We start from the raw sequence: 8,559 nt of genomic DNA, 5'->3' as shown, positions 1-8,559 counted from the left end.
TCAGTCCCAATGCTGTGACTATATTTCTAAACACTAAAATAGAAAACCTGACACAGAATATTTTAAACTATTGGTGAATTCGTGAGCTGGCCCTAAAGCCTAGTGGTCAAGGAAGCCTGATCCCACATGTCCAACCATAGTTCCAGGCCTGGCCCCATTGGCTTGAAAAACAGGTTGGGCGGGGCCAGCAAGTGGTATAGCAGTTAAAGCACTGGACTCCCACATGACCAACTGCAGTTCAAGTCCTGGATCTGGCAGCTTGAAATTCACTCCAGGTACATGTGCATGCATGCCAAAAATCCTGAGAGGAGAAAGGAGGAGAAGGGATTTTGGCAGGATCACCTCCCTTTGGGAGTGATTTCTTGCTTTCTGTCTGTCTCTCTATCTCTCTGGCAGGTGCACAGGCCCTATAGCAAAAATCTCTCAAAAAAAGAAGAGACTGCATCTGAGAGTTGTAAAGGAAATAGATTGTATAGGTAGAACATAGTTAATGGGATATAGTGAAAGAGTAGACCATTCCTAGAACCGTGGCATTTGTACATTCACTCATTTGTTGCAAATAATTCTTGCTTGCTGGTTGCTTAAAACCATCATTTTCAAGGGACTGTTTTTGGTTGTGATCATATTTAACTAGAATGGCTTTGTAATTCAGCTTTTGCTTATTTTATGTAAGATATACAGAATAAAAATTGCCTACAATCTTTGAATTCCAGCTATTTTTTTCTCTGACACATTGTCACTTGTGGACTGTGTCCCTGACATTAGCAGATGGTGGTTGTGTATACAGGAGAGGATGACCATTTCAATATTTTATTTATTGTTTAATGTATTTACAACCCCACCTGTCTCTAAGAAGAATGTGAAGTAGCCTGCTATGAAAACAAATACAATAAGGCTGCTAAATACAGTGAATACAAAGTGGAAGATTGACAGTCTTGGTACTCCCATGTACAAATGGCCATATGCCATTTTCAATTTCTCTGAGTCCATTTTTCCCTTCCTCCCAGTATCCTAATTTTCATTCCATTCCTCCTCTCCACAGTCCACGCATTTCTAAGGAAGATAACTCTAGCTCCTAAAGAATTTAAAGCTCAAACTTAGGAAAATCCATAGGGTCAGGTAACACAACTGCAGCCACATGGAAAAGATCTTAGCTTTGTGTTCTGGAGCCTCCTTGGTACATAGGGTAAGTGCCCATGATCTGGGCTGGCTGAAACAGGGTAGACCATGGCATAAGGACCCTGTTGGGGTGGCTACCTTTCTCTCTCTCCCTCTTTCTCAGGAACAACAACAACAAAAAGAATAAATCTTAAAAAAAAAAAAAAAGGCAACCAATTTCCATGGTGCCAATGGGATAAACTCCAAAACTCAACCTGGATTTTTTTTTTAAGAGATTTTTGCTATAGGGTGTGTGCACTCACTAGTTGGGGGTGGGGAGCGCTAGTGGGGGGTGTGGAGAGAGAGAGAGAGAGAGAGAGAGAGAGAGAGAGAGAGAGAGAAAGTAAGTGCAGGAAATCATCCTGCAGTGGGGATGGCCACATTGTAATCCCTTCTCTACCATTCTCATCTTAGGATTTCAGACATATATGCACATGCACCTGGCATGAGTTTTAAGCCATCAGGTCTGGGACTCAAACTGCAGTCGACTATGTGGGAGTCATGTGATGCCATTATTGCCATCTGTTGGTCCCTCAGCCTGGATTTTAAGGGGGGAAAAAACTTATAGAAAATCTACTTCCCAATACCCTCAATTGGATCTGAATGGGCATATTTCCTAAATTGGTCAGATTAAGGAAAACCTGAGTGTAGGGAGTGGCTTGAATCTGAGCAAACATAGTGACCTTTAGACACATGCAGAAATGTGGTTCCATGAGCAGTCAGACTGGGAAATGAATGCCACTGATATGTGAATGTGCTAGTTGCCTGGGTTTCCGAAACTGCAGAGCAGTATTGGTTTAAAGGAAGTCATATATTAATTAGAATTTGCCCAAGAAATTTAGAGAAAACTTACATAGGACTACATGGTGCCAGGTATCTTCACAACTTCAGCCAATTAACAGCGGAAAACAACTCGTTTTGCATTCCACTTCCCCATCCTTTATTTTTTGCCCTTTAAAAGAATAAACCTGGGTATGGATTTGGGCCCTTACTACCTCCCTCAGAGGAGTCCGGACCACCTGATACCTGCTTTTCTTTACTTGTGTGTCTTTTTGTGTTTGTTTTTATGTTTATTCTCTAATCCACAGACCGTCCTCTTCCACTCAGGCACACATTCGTTTAGCCCTGAAGGACACAGCAGCTGAGGCCTTTTGCTCAGTGGGTGACAGATGCACAGCAGAATTTACTGGTAGCAACCCTGGAGCCATAAGGAGATAGATCAGCTGAGGCTGGTGACCATTGTCAACCTAAGAGAAATGCTGAGGCAAAGTGAGTGAAGCAGAAGAGTTTATGTGGGCTAGAGTTAGGATGATAGCTCATCATAATATCTAAGTTGTCCTGGCGTGAAGAATTTATAGATTTCAAGACTATTTTTTTAAAGAGGTTTTTGCTATAGTGTGTGCTTGCCAGAAAGACAGGGAGAGAGAGACAGACAGAAAGTGAGAAATCACCCCTCGAAGGGGAGATGGCCATGCCACAATCCCTTCTCCTCCATTCTCCTCTCGGGATCTTGGGCATGCATGCACATGCACCTGGCTTGAGTTTAAGCCAGTAGGTCTGGGACTCGAACCGCAGTCGACCACATGGGAGTCCAGCGACATAGCCATTATGCCAACTGCTGATCCCAATTTTAGGATGATTTTAAAGATAGTCATGAATTGTTGTGGAGAGTAGCAAGGGGACTTGTACAGCAGTGAATAGCTAAATTCTATAATAATAAAGGAGGAGGATGATCTCATGTTCACCTACAGTCACTTTGATTAATTTTTGTCTTTTTTATTGTCAAATGGCATGTGCATGAGAGGGAAGTGGGGAGGGGGTGGGGGGGAGAAAGAGAGGGATAGCAGAAAAGAGAATGGTTATGATGCAAAGAGGAATGGGCATGTTGCAATCCCTTCTCCATTTCTCCAGCCTCTTGGAATTTTGGACACATATGCACGTGTGTCTGCATGGCTGGGGTTCAAACCACAGTTGGGCATGTGGGGTCCAGCCTGATTATCCACTAGGCTATGGGCTGGCCCACTTTGATTGATCTTAAGCAAAATATGGATGTAGTGAGTCTAACACATTGCTGTTAACTGAAACATTTCGATGTTTATAAGTGAAAGATGTGACTGATGGAAGTAAAGGAGGTATGCATTTGGAAAACAAGAATGGTCATAAAACAACAAATTCAATGGGTCTAGGTAGCATCTTGAGCTATTCCAGGTGCACGTTCCTTAGAAGGACACAAGACTCAAGATGAGAGTTTTATTTCCTTATAACATGGACTCAAGTAGACTGGAATCTCCTCTTTCCATGAAGAACTGGTCTATTTTAGGATCTATCAGCCTCCTTTCAGTGTGATGAAGTAGCATTTTAGCACAAGTGACTCCATTTTGGTCTGGTCTGTTGGGGTCCAGAACAGAAGCTTAGTTCCAAACTATGATTCCCTACAATTTTTATTTAACAAATCTAAAGGAGACAGAACTGAGAGGTGGAGTATAACCACATCCTGAGATCTAGATCAAGTTTAACTGTGAACTGTTTGCCTTTGTGAACCAATCAATTTTATCTGTGGCTGGGACCAGTTTGAGCTAAGTTTTCTGTAGCCTAGGAGTACAAAATTTCTTAACCTGGATACCTCTCTGGGGGAGGCTTCTTGCCCTGGGAAATTCAGTCAAAGACAGTAAGAGCCAAAACCTAGGGGAAAAAAGGCTTAAAACTGGCCACTGATGGGAACCAGCAGTTAGTGTAATGGCTATGTCGCTGGACTCCCATGTAGTCGACCGCGGTTCGCGTCCTGGACCTGGTGGCTTAAAACTCACGCCGGGTGTGTGTGTGTGCGTGCCCAAGACCCCGAGAGGAGAATGGAGGAGAAGGGATTGTGGCGTGACCATCCCCCCTGGGGGGGATTTCTCGCTTTCTGTCTCTCTGTCTTTCTCTGTCTGTCTGACGAGCGCACGCGCCCTATAGCAAAAAACCCTCTCCAAAAACCAACCAAACAAACAAACAACAACAAACTGGCCACTGAAACCTACTCTATCTGAACAAAAGGACTCCTTTTCAGACAGCACATTCACCTGTTCCTCCATTGGTAGTGGTGGTGGTGTGAGGGGTAGAGACAAAGCCCCAGGGTCAGTCAGGTAAGGTATATTTACCGTAGGGGAGGAAAGATCCAGAGAAGCAGCTATGGGTTCCTCAACAAAAAAAATGTTGACCCTCTCCCTAGACTTCTGTCATAAATATTGGGTTGTCAGAAAAGTCACGACATGTTTTTCTATGCAATAATGTGTCATGACTTTTCAGATGAACCAATATGATTTTGCCCCTATAATAAATAGCTCTTAGAGAGAAACTGGCTGCTTGAAAATTACTACAGTGGGGCAGCCTCTTCAAGGAGCCTAATTCAGACTTATTTCCAACAGAAACCTCCAGGCCTTTTCTTTTCCCCACCACCATTTTCTGTTTTTTTTTTTTTTTAAGTTTATTCATTTTAATTCATCAGACAGACAGACAGACACCTCAACAGGGTCTTTATGCCATGACCCACCTGTCTCAGTGGGCCTGGATCATGAGTGCACCACTGAATGCCCAGCGTACTCAGCGAGGTCTGGGTCTGCATCCCAGGACCTTCCCATGACCTTCCCATGTGTGTCCAGCTGTGTTACCACTGTGCCACCTACTGGCCTCAACTCTTTTTAATATATTTTTTTAATTTTTAAAATTATTTATCTATTTTTAAAAATTAATTTATTTTACATTCATTCCCTGAGCATCATCACAGCATACAAAATGTGATTTCCCATCCAGAATACACTGCATAGTGGCTTAATCATACATGTTATCATCAACAAATAATTTTCCATTTCTTTTTTCATATATATATTTTTTTTCATATAAATATATATCTATATATTTTCCCTGCTTTCTTACCCTCTGCCATTTCCCACTCTCCTCCCACACTGTCTGTAGTATCTTCAGTTGCTTTCCAGTTCTTTATTTTTCCCCACATTTTACTGATTCACAAAGTATGTTAATTAATCTAATTACTTTCAATAGCAAGTTCAGCTGATATATTCATATTGGTCAACACATGTTGACTTTAGGTGTGAAGCTCTGAGTAGAATGAATACACTATAAAGTTGCACCTAACTTATGCTATATGGCTTACTGTGGTCATTAAATAGGTATTTTTAAAATATATTTTTTTAATTTCAAGGAAGGCAGTTTTAGCTTTAATAAATCAAAATTTAAAAAAATGCTAAGAGAGCTTTGCTTAAAACTTAAAGCCAGGAAACATGTTAGGATTCTGTTCAAATAGTAGATACCTGAACCTATTAGCAGCTCAAGACAAGACAAAAATCCTTAAATCTGGAAAACAAAGCATAGAAGAAAATCAGTAATGTTTTAGTCAAAAGTCTTTAAGATTCTATTTCACCAGTTAAGTCTCAAGTACTTAATCTATCTTCTGTTTGGTCCAATCTTCCTGTTTAAATTCTGGAACATAACATTTAGCTCCAGACTTGTCCCTACAATTAAGTTGGCCATTTTCTTAGTTGTTATTGACTTCTTATTTCTGTGTGTCTGTATTTAGTTTTCCTGGTATACACTCCCTTCAAAACTTCTTGGAGAGCTGGTCTGGTGTTGATAAATTCTTCCAGGTTTTGTTTATTTCAGAACGTTCTTATCTTTTCTTCCCATATAAAGGATAATCTTGCTGGGTACAGTATCCTTAGTTGAAACAGCTTTTCCCTTAGCACTTTGAATATATTTCCCCATTCTTTCCTTGCTCACGTTCTTTCAAATGAGAGGTCCGCTGATAGCCTGATGGGATATCCTTTGTAGATAACTTGATGTTTCTCTCTTGCCAATCTCAGTACCTTGTCTTTGTCTGTGGTTTTGGTCAATCTGGCTATAGTGTGTCTTGGAGAAGATCTTCTTGGTTGATTCTATTACGGGTTCTGGATCGTTGAATGCGTCTCTAGGTTTGGAAAGTTTTCTTCCAGGATTTCATGGAATAGATTATCAATGCCCTTATTAGTTTCTTCACTTTCTGAGATACCAATTATCCAGATGTTTGGACATTTAATGGTATCTAGTATTTCTTGTATATTATTCTCATTTTGGGGGGCTATTTTCTGTCTTTGTGGTGGATTTTTCTAGACCAGTGATTCTGTCTTCTATACCTGAGCTTCAATCCTCTGTATGATCTAGTCTACTTTTAATACTTTCAAGGGAGGTTTTGACTTCCTGTATTAGCTTTCAACTCTAACAGCTTCATTTGATTCTTTTTTTATGGTGCATATTTCCTCTTTCAGATCATCCAAGAAATTCAGAATTTCGTGGGCTCTCATCTCCTGTGACTTCTGGAGTTCACTGTCTCTCTTCTCTTGCATCTCTGTTAGCTTCATCACTGAATATTCTAAATTCTTTATCTGACATTTCTGTGAGTTCTGTGGATGAAGAGGAGTTATTCTTTTCCCTTGGGAGAGGGGTATCTTCTTGCTTTCTCATATTTCTTTTACCCATGCAGTGATTTATGGTCATCTCATGGGTTGTGCATTTCTTTGTAATTCTTGAAGTTCAATCTGAGCATTCAGAGGCATGCTGGAGGAGGTGATCTGTAATCTCTCTTCCATTCTGCTTTTCACTCTGTGTCTGTCAGATTCAGTGGGAATTGAGGAATATTCTGACCCAATCTAGAAATGAATCTGGAGGGAGAAGTCTTATCAAGAAACCTTCATTTTTAGTACCTGAAAGCAATATTTCACAGCTGAAGTTCAGTAGCCATCTCTGCCTCAGTTCTTTACTATATGATGAACTTCACTGAAAATATCCTTCCTCCAGGGATCCCCATCCTTCTCTGATACTGAATTATAAAGACCCTAACATTGTATATTTCAAATTACTAGTCTCAGCTCACAGGAGGTTGTAAAATCAATTTAATAGGTCCCCACCAACATTTTTTTGGAAAAAATGAATAAAAAAATCAATGCATTACATGTAATAAGAGCAAGTTATGTTTTTTTTTTCTTTTTTTTTTTTTTTTTTCCCTTAAGAGAGATTTTCGCTATAGGGCATGTACACTTACCAGAGAGACAGAGACAGACAGACAGTGAGAAATCACCCCTGCGGGGGGATGGCCATGCTGCAATCCCTTCTCCATCCTCCTTTCAGGATTTTGGGTGGGAACACATGCACACACCGTGAGTTTTAAGCCACTGGGTCCGGGACATGAACCGCGGTCGACTACGTGGGAGTCCAGCAACACAGCCATTATGCTAACTGCTGGTTCCCAGCAAGTTATGTTTTCATAAATATTTTTAGAGTTGTGTAGAATGTGGTTCTAGCGTGAGTCTAGGTCAAAGGATTAATTAGTTTGGCCAAGATTTTTCCCAGAGGACTTGGAGTAGGAGACAAAGGTGGAGAGAGGGAGAAAAAGGGGATGCATGAGAGGAACGAGGTTAGGGAAAAGTTGAGCATCTAATTTTAACTGTTTGAGAGCTGAGGGAGATGGCTAGTGTGTGGCTACATTAGTTAAGGTTCCTAAGACAAATGCAGGGTATGAAGACTGCAGCTATTGTCTGAGAAGTGCGGCTGGGCTGGCATGTTCAGGAAAGCTATGCTTTAAACTTCATCTTCTAGACTCCTGAAATACTCAGGCAAGGTAGGGTGATCTCTGTCCTTTCTCTGTCTCTCTCTATCTATGGGTGATCTCTGTCCTTTCTCTGTCTCTCTCTGTCTATCTGTCTGTCTCATGCTCTCTCTCTCCTTAAATTTTTTATTTTATTTAAAAAGTTTTTAAAGAACACCTCATCTCACCTCAGACCTTTTCTTTCTCTTGCTAATTTCAGAAGCCATTTTAAATCTGAGGTGTGTCCTGGCGTGTTCTCGTGGCTAGCGTACCATGGTTTTCATTTTTTACCTTAAGATTTTTTTTTCATTCTTTTTCTGGTCGTTTTTGCCTAGACTTTTTTTTTCTTTTCTTTTCTTTTTGCTTTTATTATTTTTTTAACCTTACTTTCCCACTCTGCTCCTTGCTCTCCACACACTGAGTGTCTAGATAGGCCTAGCTGCGCAGCCAAGCATCTGAATACTTTAAGAGTCATTGAAATCCTCAACACTTATTGAATCTCCTGCTTTAAGAAAGAAACTTTTTTTAATAAATCTGAACTCATAATCTCTTTCTGTGGACACCACACTGCAAAGCATAGAAGAGAAGAGATTTTGTCACAGAATGACCAGAAACCACCACAGAGGTACAAGAAATATGAGAAACCAAGAAAATGTCTCTCCCCTAAGGGAAAAGAACAATACCTCACCATCTACAGACAGTACAGTAGAATTCTTGGAAATGTCTGATAAACACTTCAGAATATTCACAGTGACAAAACTAAATGAGATGCAAGAGCTGAGAGA

Source organism: Tupaia chinensis, unplaced genomic scaffold (assembly GCF_000334495.1).
Source record: "Tupaia chinensis unplaced genomic scaffold, TupChi_1.0 Scaffold145741_1, whole genome shotgun sequence".
Classification (NCBI taxonomy): Eukaryota; Metazoa; Chordata; class Mammalia; order Scandentia; family Tupaiidae; genus Tupaia; species Tupaia belangeri.
The sequence above is the reverse complement of the archived record's forward strand: the minus strand, read 5'-3'. Positions refer to the sequence as shown.